The sequence below is a fragment of the Pinus tabuliformis genome, chromosome 7, assembly GCF_031772625.1.
Source record: "Pinus tabuliformis cultivar Carrire ecotype Pingquan chromosome 7, CPIR1, whole genome shotgun sequence".
NCBI lineage: Eukaryota > Viridiplantae > Streptophyta > Pinopsida > Pinales > Pinaceae > Pinus > Pinus tabuliformis.
The window spans coordinates 768257681-768273568 of NC_142293.1; positions in this window are offsets into that span (position 1 = coordinate 768257681).

A 15888-nucleotide genomic window follows, 5' to 3' on the forward strand; every position below is an offset into this window, starting at 1 on the left:
TTATTATTAGTTAAGCATGTTCTTCATGCTTCTAGGATTTATTCAGTCAAAGAATCAAAATCCTATTTGGACTTCTTGAAAATAAAAAGGAAAAAGAATTTTCAAAAATGTAATTTGGGTCAATTCACCTCAAGAATCCAAGTCGGCCCTCCTAGATGACAAGTCAACATATGAAAACAACTATATATTTTCATACATTCTCCATAAAATGCTAATAAATTTAATGTTTTTTTGTGACGAGTTTTGAGGTAAAGATGTGTGAAGATCATAGGCTAAAATTGTAGAAATTAATAGAAATTTGCTACTACTGATGAAATCAAACTGAAATCAAGAGATTACAAATTTCCTCTACTATTCTACAGAATGGAAATCAAAATTTAGAAACACTTGAAATGACATGCAACCATTAAAACCACAAGAACACAATGATTTTACAGGGGAACCCAATTGGGAAAAACCCATCTGCTGCTTTTCATTAATCATATGAGAATGAGAAACGATTACAATGTCTTCCCTCGAATCTAAAGCACACCCTACATTGTAAACATGTTCTTTTGTTGACTGTCCTACTCTTGCTAACACTTAGCCAATTCAAGGCTCCAACTTCCTCCTATTTCCTTGCACAATTCCTGAGGAAATTAGATCCTAAAAGATAGGAATTTCCTCCTATTTTCTTGTAGAATTCCAAGGAATGATTCACCTGCTTAACTACCAAGCATGTATACTCAACTAGTATACAATTGATAATTATAATGTGCGTTCTCTTCCAATCCATCTAGGAAATTAAAATTCCATGCATATTTGGGCTATTTTTTGCTAATTGACTAGTTTAACTGAGAGATCATTGAGTTAACAACGGTTCTACTACTCAACTAATCTTCAACTAACTCAACTGGGCACTTGAGCTTAGTTAACTGAGTCAAACTGAAAATTACTGAACTATATTGCTAAATTTTAGCAATCACTACATGCACAACTCTACTTCTAGCCTATAAGTCAAATTTACTGAGTAAACTAGTAGAAAAAACCATGTCACACAAGTTAACTTCCATTTAATTCATCCTGCTGATGTCAAAAATTGAATTCCTAAATTTGACACAGGCATAAGTCAAATTTAGCCTTTCTTGCTACATTTTCTAATACTCCCTCTTAGTAAGAAAGGGATTTTGCACCACCCCTATCTTGCACCTATGGAATTCGAATTTTCCTCTTGACAATTCTTTTGTCAAGATATTTACATCTTGCTCCTCAGTTGGAATGTACTATAGCATCATAATTCTCCTCTAAACACAATCCCACATGTGATGGTACGTGATATCAATACGCTTAGACCTGTCATGAAATAATGGATTCTCAAAGAGTTTAATACAAATATAATTATCACAATAAATCACTACCAGATCCATATCCTTACTGAAAAGACCCACAAGTATTTTCCTCAGCCATATGGCCTCACATGTTGCTTGAGTTGCAGCCATGCATTTAGCCTATGTTGAGTTGAGTGCCACAAACCTTTTTTTCCTTCTATACCAGGAAATAGTTGTAGACCCAACACTGAAGATAGCACCTAATGTACTTTTCCTATGTGATGGACTCCTTGCCCAATCTACATCAGTGAAGCCTTGGAGCTTCACTCCCTCTAACTTCTTGTACCATAACCCACACTTGATTGTGCCTCTAAGGTATCTCAACACATGCTTTGTTGTCTTCCAATATAGCTTGGTAGGATTCACCATGGCTTGACTCAACTTATTTACTACATAGCATATGCCAAGCCTTATGTTCACCAAATAGATCAAGGATCCCACAATTTTCTATAGATGGTAGCAACTACTACCTCTCCTAAAGAAGCACTCTCCTTCCTCCATTTTGTAGCTAGAGGTGTTTCCATAGGCTTGCAGTTCTCTATGTGAAATCTCTGAAGTATTTTATAGGCATACATCCCCTAACTCACCATCACCCTGCCATACTTCCAGCCCAAGGAAGTAATGCATCAAGCCCGTATCTTTCATCTCAAATTATCTTGTAAGGTCCTCTTTGCAAAAGTGGATCAATTGTTCATACCATGTAAGTATCAAGTCATAAACATACAAAACCAGGATAAGCAACTTGCCATATACCACAGTGTGATAGAGATTGGCATCTGCTTCACTTTTGGTGAAGCCCAGTCCATTGAGATGTGTGTCAATCTGAGTGTACCATGCTTAGGGCGCTTGCTTGAGATCATACAAGGCTCTCCTGAGTCTACACACATGTGTCTCCTTGTCATATGTCTCAAATCCCTCTAGCTTCTCTATGTAACTTTCTTCCTCAACAACACCATTGATAAAGGTGATCATCACATCCATTTGATGGATCTTCCACCCCATCTGTGCAGTTAATTCTAGAGTGGTTATGATCAAGGAATATCTTGTCACTGGTGGAAATGTTTCCTCATAGTCCACTCCCTCTACTTGATAGAAGTCTTTGGTCACAAATTTGGCCTTGTACTTCTCGATGCTCCCATTAACTACATGCTTCACTTTGTAGATCCATTTGGAACCAACCAATGAATTTTTCTATGTCTCAGCACCACCTCCCATACACTGTTCTTCATGATGGATTCATACTCCTCCACCATGGCATCAACCCACACTTATTGATAAATTTCTTCCTCAAATGAAGAAGACTTTGTCTCCATGAGTTATGTCATGAGAGCCATATACCTAGTGTATCTATCTAGTGACCTCCACTACCTATGATGAGATGTAGGAGCTCTCACATGCTGCCATTCATCATGTACTAATTTGACAACTTCTTTGGTTCCCTTCCTCCCCTCTCTAGAAGATTCTAGTTGAGTGGGTGCCCCCACTCAGCCTCTTGTATGCTCCTCCACTTGTGGCTGCTCCACAACTTCCTGAAGCTTTGCATGAGGCTCCTCCTTTGGAGCTAGAATCCCCTCCTCCGGTGGAATACCCAGTTCTTTCTCTAAAGAGCATCTCATATCCTTCTCCTCGTCAAATTTGACATATCTCCTCACTATTTTCACTCTGAGTGAGGGAAAATACACCCGATAATTATGTGGTGTCCCTATGTATCCTATAAAGATTCACATCTCAGCTGTAGAATTAAGTTTCTTATTGCTATCCTTGCAGAGATGACAATACACAATAGCTCCAAAAATTATGGAATGAGATACATATGGATTCTTCAGAGAAGGCTTCTTCGGGTGTGACCATGCCAAGTATTCTATGAGGGCTCCTATTCTGCAAATAAGTTGTGGTGTTGCATGCTTTTACCCATAGGTGTAATGGAAGCCCCTGATCATGAAACGTGGCTCTTGCTACTTCCACTATGCTTCTGTTCTTCCTTTCACCCACCCCATTTTGTTTTGGGTTATGGGGTGCTATCAGTTCTCTTCTAATACCCTCTTTGGCACAAAAGTCCTTGAAGGTGTTAGAAACAAATTCTCCTCCATTATCACTTCTCGGGGCTTTCAATTTCTAACCAATCTCCTTCTTCTGCATGAAGAAGATCCAACATTCTCTAGAAAATTCATCAACAAAAATCACATAATACTTATGTTTTGTTGTAGAGGTTGTAGCAAATGGTCCACATACACTAGAGTGGACTCACTTCAAGATTTCTCTAGCTCTCTTATCTTGGCCCAGGAAGGTGGATTTAACATATTTCCCCAATGAGCATCCCTTGCAGACATCATGTTGGTAAAGGGTGCATTTTAGGAGACTGGTGGTAATCTGTTGCATGATTTTTAAGGCCTCATGGTGTAAGTGTCCCATGTGCTTGTGCTAGATTTCTCCAACATCTCGAATTTGTACTTTTTCTACCTTTCTACTTAGTGTAGTGCTAGCCTCCACCTCAAGTTTGTAAATATTTTTCACTCTAACTCTAATCTGTTTCACTTTCCCGATAGCTACATGTCTCAGAAAGGCTTTCCCATTATTGAAAACAACATCATAACCTCTATCCTCCAATACAGCTACAGATATCAAGTCTTTCTTTAGCCCAGGTACATACATAACATATTTCAGATGAATATGGGAGCCTGGATCCCTCTTAAAGGTTACAGTTCCAATTCCTTTGGTATTGTACCACCCATCATCCACAAGTTCTATTTGCATCTAGATATCCTTCACCTCTATGCTATTGAAGAATTCTTTGCATCCTATCATATGGAATGAGGCACTTGAATCTAGATACCTCACAGTCCCCATTACAGTGCTCACCATGCATGCAACCATGGTGAAGTCTAATTCGAATTGTGAGGTACGTGCTTCACCTCTTGCTCCTCCTAAAGGCATTTTGTTGCATAGTGCCTATATTCATGGTAGTGAAAACATTTTATCTTGCTTAGGTCCTTCTTCCTACCAATGTTTTAGTTGGGCTCTAGCTTTCTTTGGGCCTTCTTTCCCTTAACTTTATTTCCCTTCCCATCCAAGGAAAAATTATCTTCCTCCTCAAATTTGGATGTTAGTCCATCTCTATTGTTCCTTTAGATTTATTCCTGCACTAGATCAGACCAAAGTCTCTCCCAATTTGGCAATTTTTCCTTTCCATTTATAGAGTCTTGGTAGATGTGCCAGGATTTTTGAACGCCTAGGAGAGCTAGGCTCACTAGCTCTAAAGATGGAGTATTTTCTCCAACTACTCCAAGCTCATGTTGAAAGTGAGTGAATCTAGAGAGGTAATATGGAATGGTTTCATTTTTCTGCATGCATATGTTTCTGATCTTGTCCCTCAATGCCAATTTCCTGGCATCACTACCATTTTCAAATAACTCAGTGAGGGTCTTCCACATAGAAAATGGAGTCTCCTTGCCATGAAAATTTGAGACGATGTGGTCTCTCACACCCTCTAAGATGATCGTCCTGGCTTTTTTTGTATCCTTCTTTCATTGGGCTAGTTATTGTGCATTCGATACAGTTGGATTTGGGATGTCATTTTTGGTGTACTCCAACACACCAGTATCATTGAGCAATGATTCCATCCTATCCTTCCAGGCTATGAAATTTGAGGTTCCCTCAAGGGCATACTCCAATCTCAATATGTTGAAAGACATTTTCCCGCACGGAAGAAAACTTGCTTCACTGAATCTACAAATCAAAATCTCAGAAGGAGAAGATCTATTAAATGGATTCTAGTGTGATTTCTAATTTGATACCATGTAAAAATTAATATAAATTTGCTACTACTTATGAAATCAAACTGAAATCAAGAGATTACAAATTTCCTCTACTATTCTGCAGAATGGAAATCACAATTTATAAACACATGCAATGACATGCAACCATTAAAACCACAAGAACACAATGATTTTATAGGGGAACCCAACTAGGAAAATCCCCTCCGTTGTTTTTCATTAATTAGATGAGAATGAGAAACTATTACAATTCTTGCTTCAAATCTAAAGCACACTCTACATTTTAAACATGCTCTCCTTCATACTATCCTACTATGGCCAAAACTTAGCCAATTCAAGGCTCCAACTTCCTCTTATTTCATTGCATAATTATTGAGGAAATTAGCTCCTAAAAGATAGGAATTTCCTCCTATTTTCTTGCACAATTTCCAAGGAACGATTCACCTACTTAAATTTCAAGCTTGTACACTCAACTATTATATAATTGATAATTACAATGTGCCTTTTCCTCCACTCCAACTAAGTAATTCGAATTCCATGCATGTCTGGGCTATTTTTTGTTGACTGACTAGTTTACTAAAAGAGATCACTGAGTTAACAAAAGTTATACCACATGTCCATTATTCACCCCGCTACGGGGGAGGGTAGCACAATATTCAAACCCAAGATCTCCGGTTCGACGAGACTTCATTCCATGGCCATCACCACTTGAGCTACAAGACCTTAAACTAACTCAACTAGGTACTTGAGCTTAATTGACCTTAAACTAACTCAACTGACCTTAAACTAACTCAACTAGGTACTTGAGCTTAATTAACTGATTCAAACTAAAAATAGATGAACTAGATTGCTAAATTTTAGCAATCACTACATGCACAACTCTACTTCTAGCCTATACTTGAATTTACTAAGTAAACTAGTAAAAAACGCCATGTCACACAAGTTAACTTGATTGAGGTGGATATTGGTGGCCACTCTTATATTCCACCTAGACCTCTAGTTTTTTTCATCAATTTCCTTGATTATAGCAACATTTACTATTATTAGTAGTATTTGGGTCCTGAACTTCTAAAGCTATTTTGACCCCCTAAATGACATTTTTTTGAGGTCCGCAGTAAGCCCATATACGTAGGCAAGGGCCTACCACAAATCTTGTAGTACTCAGAGATACCATTCTAATGAGGTATCGTACACGCCAAATGAAGATCGTATGACCATGTTATGAACCTGGGAAGTTGGCTACCCAACTAACCCCAATAGGGCCCACAAACTCTCGGTGTTCCATCTCCTAGGGTTAGGGTTTTGGTTGTTTAGGGTTTCCCTTTGTTGTTCAATAATAAAAAGGCCCTTGAGCCCCATTGTAACACAATTCATAGGCATGTAGTTTCCACATCTCTTCTCAGAGATAAGCTACCATCGCCCAAGCTAGTTTATTTATAAATATGTAAGCTTCTTTCAGTTCTTTGATATTACTGAAATGAAGATTTATTTTTGTTTCATCTCTATGTTTATATTTGTATCTATATTTTGTTGTGTTCCTGCATAATTCTGGATTAGTGGTATCAAAGTAGTCTGCTCTTTCTCTGTTTTCTTTGCATGTCCCCAACAAGGTTGACATATAAGGAGTTATGGCTCGAACTATTTGAACCTTTGCAAGACTAGCCTCACAAACCCCGACAACCTCCCATGTCAGAGGAAAAGAAAGAGGAGAGAGCAAGAGATCCCTTCAAAATATTACTCGAAGAATCCCCCGAGTGATAAGCGAACGTGATGATGGATGACCTTTCCCAGATCCTTCGCCAGATGCCCACAAGTGATGCATCTTCATTCGGTAGCCACTCTGGAGGCGCCACTCCCTTCAAGGTATAAATCAACTTTGACATTCCCATATTTGAAAGCCATATAGATGTAGACATCATAGATATATGGTTAAATCTGTTGGAAGGATATTTTTTGGTTCATGATTTTTCTAATAGGGAAATTATTACTTTTTCACTCCTCAACGTCACCCCCCATGTCAAGGACTAGTGAGAAACCTACTGTGAATAGAGGGATGAGAGAGAAACCTCATTGTTTTCTGCCACACCCACTTGGAATTATTTCTGAGATGCAATAAAGGAACAATATTATCCCATGGGGAGCTATGAATACAAGCACATATAATGGACTACGTTATGGCAGCAAAGGGATCAAGATGTGCATGAGCTGACGAATCTTTTCCATACCCTACGCACAAATTTGGGTATCAAATATTCTGAGAAACATTAGGTGCTCAAGTACCACAATTGTTTGAACAAATAAATTTAGGAGGAAACGGAGTTCCTAGACATATCCTCACTTGGTGCAGCATACCAATATGCTGCTATGATTTAGAAGAAATTCAAGCAGAAAAAGCGAGACTTTAAATCTGCAAACCCAAAGCAGAGAAAAGGTGATCCCAAGCCACAGAGAAAAGGGCAGAGTTAGATCGTGACCCCCCAAGACAACTCCTCCAGTCGCAAGCCAAGAATAATGGCAAGGTGGAGAAAGACACCAACAAGTGGATTGAGTTCCATAAAACTCCCACTCACAACACAAACGAATGTTGTGCGAAGCAGGAGCTAGTGGTCAAGCTGAAAGACTCAGAGACAGATACATTCTTTGACCCTGATATGAAAATCAATAAGTATAGGCTCTAGTGCCTCCTTCCTTCTCCTATTGTGTCATATTTGTAAATCCTTCAATCCTATCCCAAGTTGTTCTTAAGGGGGGATGTTAGGATATTCCGACACATAGGAAATAGTTAAGTTCAACTTGGTCTAGTATAGAGTTAGGTGTAGAGTTAGGTAAAGTGTGTTTCTTTACCGTTGTACATTTTGTTGTGGAGTGTATGGAACAGTATGTTGCATTTGAATTCCATTTTCGGTGCAAAAGTTGATGAATGTGTTTTTAACATATTCTCCACCATTATCAGTTCTTAGCTTAAGAATTTGATGTCCAGATTGTTTTTCAACAAAGGCTTTGAAGGCCAAAAATGTGTTAAATACTTCGCTCTTGAGTTTTAAAAAGTATACCCAAGTGCGTCTGGAGAAATCATCAATGAAAGTTAAGAAATAATTGCAGCCAGAGAATGAAGCAACAGGTCGTGGACTGTTTCCCTCTTTGAGGGTTTTAACCACGTCAAAAATACTGGTGTATTGATCTGTGATCTGGTTGTGAGCGGTGTCCTTTTGGTGTTCTTTCTGAGGAACTTACCCTGTAAATTCCTACATGGTATCAAAGCTATTTTAAGAGAGTAGAGGTCTTGGGTTCAAGTCTCCATTTTGTGGGGGCGGATTTTTTCATTCCCGCACATTCGCGCACTTTGCCGGCAACTTCAACAATTTTTTTTCAAAAAGCCATAACTTCTTCATCCGGAAGCCTTTTTCAGAGCTGTTTTTTTTAAAACCGCCTAATTTTTCGAGATCTATCCATTGGAACACTTACTTTCAGCATCTTCAGCTTCAGTTTTTTTTTAAAATGGAAAGTCCATGCCAAGTCATTCTTGACAGCACTAACTACTTCCAATGGATAGCCTACATCGAAGATTTACTTAGAAGTAAAGGTCTCTACAGAATAGCCACAGACCAAGAGAAGAAACCAAAATATGAAGACAAGGCTGCAAAATGGGAAAATAGACAAGATCATGCACGTGGTTTGATAGGGATGTCTATTTCTCCTGATCTTAGATTCCATATTGCAAAACTTGAGACTCCTCATGAAGCATTGGAACAACTCACTAAAGTTTTTGGGATTAAAAATGAAATTAGAGCCCATCAACTTGAAAATGAGTTGCTTACATTGGATCCTAATAATTTTTCTTACATTGAAGATTTCTTGTCCAAATTCAAGACCCTTAGATATCTCTTGGAAGGTGTTAAGGTTAAGAAAGAAGATAGTAACCTTATTTATTCCATCCTTACTAAGTTGGGACCAGCCTACTCTATATTTGTTTCCACCTTCCATTCTACAAGGGAAGCTTTCATTTGTCAAGGAAAAGACTACAAGGCCCCTTCCTTTGACTCTTTTTGTGATTCTTTAATAAGAGAACAAGAAAAACTCTTACACCTTGGTCTTCTTAATCTTGGAAACTCTTCCAAGAAAGCGTTAGCCGCCCAGCAGCAACCAAATTCAAAGAATCCTAAGAAGTCATATCCTAAAAAGAATGGTCCTAAACCAAACAAGGGTCCTAAGCAAACTCAGCCTCAAATGAAAGATCATTTCAGCAAAATGATAAGACCAATAAAAACAAATGGAAGAAGACTGATAGACATTGTAACTTTTGTAATCGAGATGGCCACTTAGAATCTAAATGCTTTAATAAGATGGAAGCCTTGGAAGCCGCAATGAAGAAACATAACATCCATGTGGAGCATTCTTCAACTTCAACTTCATCTTCAGGAATGGCACTTTCTGAATGTCGCTGTCAATCATCTCAGTCTGGTTATGCATTAAATGTATCTTCTTCTTCTCATTCTCATGAGTGGCTCATTGATTCTGGAGCCTCTTATCACATGGCCAAAAACCAAGCCATGTTTTCTTCTTTAAATGATTGTAACACCAAAAATATATATGTTGGTGATGATAGATCTCTTAATGTTGTAGGGACTGGAACTGTTCATCTAGACAATGGTCAGTTTAATGATGTATTATGTGTTCCAACCTTATCCTGCAACCTTCTATCTGTATATCAGATAACTCATTCAGGTGAAGGTAAAATTGTTGAATTTTCACCTCATGATGTTGTAATCAAGGATCTGAGAGATCCTAAACAAATTCTAGCTACTGGTATTGCTGATGATTCCACAAGGTTGTATAAGTTTCACAACTTTGGATCATCAAATCTTCCCTCAGTATTTGTTGCTCATAATGATGAAGTGAGCAAACTTTGGCATGAGCGATTTGGTCACTTAAACTATCGCTCCCTTCAGCATCTATGTAAAGAAAATATGGTGACAGGTCTTCCTATGGTATCTTGCAGAGATGGTGTTTGTTCCGGATGTGTACTCGGAAAACATCATCGGGACAATTTTGACAAACATGCCTCTTGGCACGCCTCAGCCCCTTTACAGCTTGTGCACAGTGATTTATGTGGTCCACTTCCTGTTGCTTCATTCTCTGGCTGCAAGTATTTCTTAACTTTCATTGATGATTTCTCCAGACACACTTGGGTATACTTCTTAAAACTCAAGAGCGAAGTATTTAACACATTTTTGGCTGGTATCGGAGCTATTTGAGGGCCGCGTCCGTTGGTGATCCAAATCTGAAGCCGGTAGAACTGCATGCGACTGTCGTTTCCTAGATCTACTATTTCTGACTGCTTTCGGGCTGAGAGGACTGCTCTGTTGCGTTCGGAGCATCTGTTCCAGTGAGGAACCCCTTTCGTTTCACGCGAAAAGGTTTCCGGTAGCCCTAGCTGCGTCATTTTTCAGATCGGGAGGTATACAGTGTTTTTGCAGTTTACTGTTATTTTCTCTCTGCTTATTTCGGTTTCGGTTTATTTAGCCCTTTTTTTTAACCGGATCTATACCTTTCATTTTTACGTATGCTCTTTGCCCTGCGACTCTGTGCGATCTGGGCAAATCAGAAACAGAAAGGAAGGATTTTTCTCATGCGTATGCTCTTTTCCCTGTACCTTAGTGTGATCTCAGAAAATCAGAAACATTGAGAAAAATATTTAGTTTTTCGGCTAAAGCTAACTTCGAGCCGCAAGGTTCGTTTTTCATTGCATATTCGTGTTGGGTTTTGTGTTTTGTGTTTTGTAGGGAAAAAGAGCTTTCTCAAGGCAAGCACGCAAACCAAGGCCCCCCCCCCCCCCCCCCCCCTCTCTCTCTCTCTCTCTCTCAAATTTTTTGTATAGATCAATTGGTTCAAAGCTATTTTAAGAGAGTAGAGGTCTTGGGTTCAAGTCTCCATTTTGTGGGGGCGGATTTTTTCATTACCGCACATTCGCGCACTTTGCCGGCAACTTCAACAATTTTTTTTCAAAAAGCCATAACTTCTTCATCCGGAAGCCTTTTTCAGAGCCGTTTTTTTTAAAACCGCCTAATTTTTCGAGATCTATCCATTGGAACACTTACTTTCAGCATCTTCAGCTTTAGTTTTTTTTTTAAATGGAAAGTCCATGCCAAGTCATTCTTGACAGCACTAACTACTTCCAATGGATAGCCTACATCGAAGATTTACTTAGAAGTAAAGGTCTCTACAGAATAGCCACAGACCAAGAGAAGAAACCAAAAGATGAAGACAAGGCTGCAAAATGGGAAAATAGACAAGATCGCACCTTAAAGGAAATGGCTAATTGTATGCTGCAATCTAAAGGACTCGGTCTTAGTTTTTGGGCCGAAGCAATTAATTGTGCAAATTATATAATCAATCGCACTCCTACTAAGGTTCTAAAGAATATCACTCCAGAAGAAGCTTGGAGTTCCATTAAACCAGATGTAAGTCACTTTCGTGTTTTTGGAAGTGAAGCATGGGCCCATATTCCAAATGAAAAGCATAAAGCTTTAGAACCTAAGAGTGAGAAATGTACTTTTGTTGGATATTCTGAAGATGTAAAAGGTTATAGACTTATTCCATTTAAGTCCAAAAATGTTATCATTAGAAGAGATGTAAAATTTGATGAAAATAAATCGGCCTGCGAGCCTAGTCCAGCGGATGTGCCACCTCTTCCTATCTCTTCTACTTTTGAAAACATTTCTTCTTCAGATGATGAAAGTGAGGATGACAATCCTCCCCCACCTTCTCAGGATCCTCAACTTCCAAGATGGGTCCATGCTACTCGGGATGCAGCAGGTGATCTTGCTGGTGATCCTACAGATCAGCGACGTACACGTTCTCAGTTTGAAAGAGCCTCTTCTTTACTGGCTCAAGCTCCAGTAAATCATGATCCTGACACTTTTGCAGAAGCTTCAGGCCATCCACATTGGGAAGCAGCTATGAATGAAGAATATCATTCATTGTTGGCAAATGATACATGGGATCTTGTTCCTCTACCAAAGGGACGCAAACTTGTTAGATGTAAATGGGTTTACAGAACCAAGTATGGACCAGATGGGAAAGTTGATAAACATAAAGCTCGTCTTGTTGCTAAGGGTTTTTCACAGGTTGAAGGCATTGACTACACTGAAACCTTCTCCCCTGTTGCCAAAATGAACTCTATCCGCCTTGTTCTTTCCCTTGCTTCCTCTTTAAAATGGGAAGTCCATTAGATGGATGTTAAATCTGCCTTCTTGCATGGGGACTTGCATGAAGAAATCTATATGGAACAACCCATTGGCTTCATCCAAACAGACTCCAGCCTTGTATGTCGACTTAAGAAATCTCTTTATGGTCTCAAGCAATCTCCTCGGGCTTGGTATGCCAAAATGGATAGCTTTCTTTTAGAATCTGGCTTTTCTAGGTGTTATTCTGACAATACTGTCTACACCAAGAAAGTGGGCAACTCTCTTATCATCCTTGTTCTTTATGTTGATGATCTTATTCTTACTGGTAGTGATCCCAACCTTATAAACCATGTGAAGTCCAGCCTTAAAAAGAAATTTGAAATGACAGACTTAGGACACTTACACTATTTTCTCGGTCTTCAAGTCTTGCAATCCAAGGAGGGTATTTCCCTTTCCCAGTCCAAGTATGCTTGTGATATTCTTCGTCATTTTCACATGGAAGACTATAAGCCAGCCCCTTCTCCCTTTCAGTCTGGAGTCAAACTTTCAGCCTCTTGTACTTCTCCTGAAGTTGATGCTACCTTATACCGTCAACTTGTAGGAAAACTCTTGTATTTAACCCATACTCGTCCTGATCTTTCCTTTGTTGTTGGCCTTGTTGCTCGTTTTCTGCAAAACCCCCGTGAAAGTCATTGGAAAGTAGCCAAAAGAATACTTCGTTATGTTCGAGGTACAGTACAGTTTGGGATTCATTATAGTGCCAAAGCAGCTCCTCTATTAGTTGGTTTCACTGATTCTAATTGGGCTGGTGATCCTGATGATCGGAAGTCTACTGCCGGTTATGTCTTCACTCTTGGTTCAGGACCTATTACATTGGCTTGTAAGAAACAGGCTGCCATTTCTCTTTCGTCAGCAGAAGCAGAGTATCGTGGTGTCGTGGAAGCTAGTAAGGAAGCCTTGTGGCTTCGTCAGATCCTATCAGAGTTTTGCTTTGAGCAGCAGCATCCAACCACCCCTTGGTGTGATAATCAAAGTGCCATTCAGCTATGCAAAGATCCAGTCCAGCATCAGCGCAGTAAACACATTGAACTACACATGCACTTCATCAGAAAGCTCATTCATGACCATGTTCTTGAAGTGCAATATTGTTCAACAGATGATCAGGTTGCAGACATCTTCACAAAGGCTCTCACAGAGGCGAAGTTCACTAAACTTCGATATATGCTTGGAGTTCAGGAAGTTGTCACTAAGGGGGGATAGGCTCTAGTGCCTCCTTCCTTCTCCTATTGTGTCATATTTGTAAATCCTTCAATCCTATCCCAAGTTGTTCTTAAGGGGGGATGTTAGGATATTCCGACACATAGGAAATAGTTAAGTTCAACTTGGTCTAGTATAGAGTTAGGTAAAGTGTGTTTCTTTACCGTTGTACATTTTGTAACTTACAATCCGACGGTCACGATATGTAGTGATCCGACGGTTCACTCTCTCCTCGGTATTACGGACACTTGATCCGTGGCTTGACACCCGATTGGTCCATGAGTTCTATTTAAAGCGCATGGAGGGTCATTGTTCGGGTAATCCGTGCATGAGAGAAGCTTATGTAAATTTTCATTCTTTGATTAATAAATTGCCTATAGTAGCCACGTTGGCGCAGGCCGTGGACTGTTTCCCTCTTTGAGGGTTTTAACCACGTCAAAAATATTGGTGTATTGATCTGTGATCTGGTTGTGAGCGGTGTCCTTTTGGTGTTCTTTCTGAGGAACTTACCCTGTAAATTCCTACAATAAGGGAACCGACAAGGGAAAGCAAAACATTGATGTTGAATCCACTGCGATGGTAGCCACCACCAAGCTCCAAAAGGTGAAACCTGAGGATCCAGAGGAGGGGGAACACCTCTTCCACTCGAAGAAGTAGGTAAAAAGTTTGTCGATGCAGTTCATCACTGAACGGGAGATCCAAAAGAACCTGATCTCAATTGAGGTCATTAAGAGATTGAAGCTGCCAACAACACCGCACCCACAACCGTACACCATTTGGTGGCTCCACCAAGGGAAATATCTCTATGTTAGCTAGTAGTGTCGCCTACTTTATATCATCAAGCCCTTTGCAAATGATGTTTTGTGCGACGTTACCCCTCTGGAAGTCTGTCATGTTTTATTAAGTTAGCCATACATGTGGAAGTTTCATGTTGTATATGAATCTAGACCTTGTTCTTTTTTTATTACTTTGGACTGGAAAATGTACAGGATACCAGAGGTAGCACCACCTACCACCCTTTCTTTGATCTCTACTAAACAACGCAGTAAGAACATTTCCCAAACCAGAAAATTTGTCTTCCTTATGATTCGCCCCTAGAACAAGAGGAATATTGTGGCCACATCCACAACCTCCGAATAGGACTCCTCCACATGGTAGCAACATATGGACAATGTCATGGAGGAGTACAGGGACATATTCACCTCACCCAAAGCGGTACCCCTACACTGCCAGGTCAAGCATTCCATCAATTTGACCCCGAGCGCACCACTGCCAAATGGACCAATCTACTGAGACTCTATTCTAGAGAACGTTGAGATCAAGAGGTAGATTCAGGATTTGTTGTAGAAAGGGCACATCATTCCAAGTTCATCACCCTATAGGAGCCCAATCGTGTTGGTACAGAAGAAGGACAGAACCTGGAGGCTCCGTATTGACTATTAGGCACTGAATAATATCATTGTATGGAATAGGTATCCAATCCCATGGATTGATGACCTTCTAGACCAGCTTAAGGGGCCAAATATTTCAGCAAGATTGACTTGAAGTCCAATTATCACCAGGTACTAATTGAACCCTTCGATGTGTGGAAGACTACCCTCAAATCCAAGGAGGGCCTTTTCGAATGGTTGGTCATGCGCTTCGATTTGACGAATGCCCCCCCAACCTTCATGTAGATGATGGAAAAAATGTTGTGACCCTTTACCAACTCATTCATGATAGTGTACCTGGGCGACATCCTAATCTTCAGCCAGAGTTGGGAAGAGCACATACACAATATCTGACAGGTCCTCCAAACCATACAACAACATAAATTGTGTTCCAATTTGGAGAAATGCACTTTTGGTATGACCCAAGTTCAATATCTTAGGTACATCATTGATGAGCAGGGTGTGCATATGGACCCAACCAAGATACAAGTTATTTGGGATTGGCCAGCCCTAACCACTCTAACAGAGCTTCGCAACATTCTAGGTCTTGCAAATTTTTATCACAATTTCATATTAGGATTCTCTCATATCATTTGGATTTTGAGTGAAGTCACCAAGGGAAACGCGAAAGAAAAGTACTTTTAGTTTGAATCCCAACAGAAGGCATTTGTCAAGTTAAAGCATCACCTCTGCTTGTACCAGTTCTCACATTACCAAACCTGAAGCAACCATTTAAAATTAAGACAGATGCCTCTGACTAAGTGGTTGGTGTGATTGTTACCAAACAGGGGCATCCAGTGGCATATCATAGTGAGATACTTTTAGATACAGTATGAAAGTATCCCACTTATGACAAGGAGATGTATTCCATTGT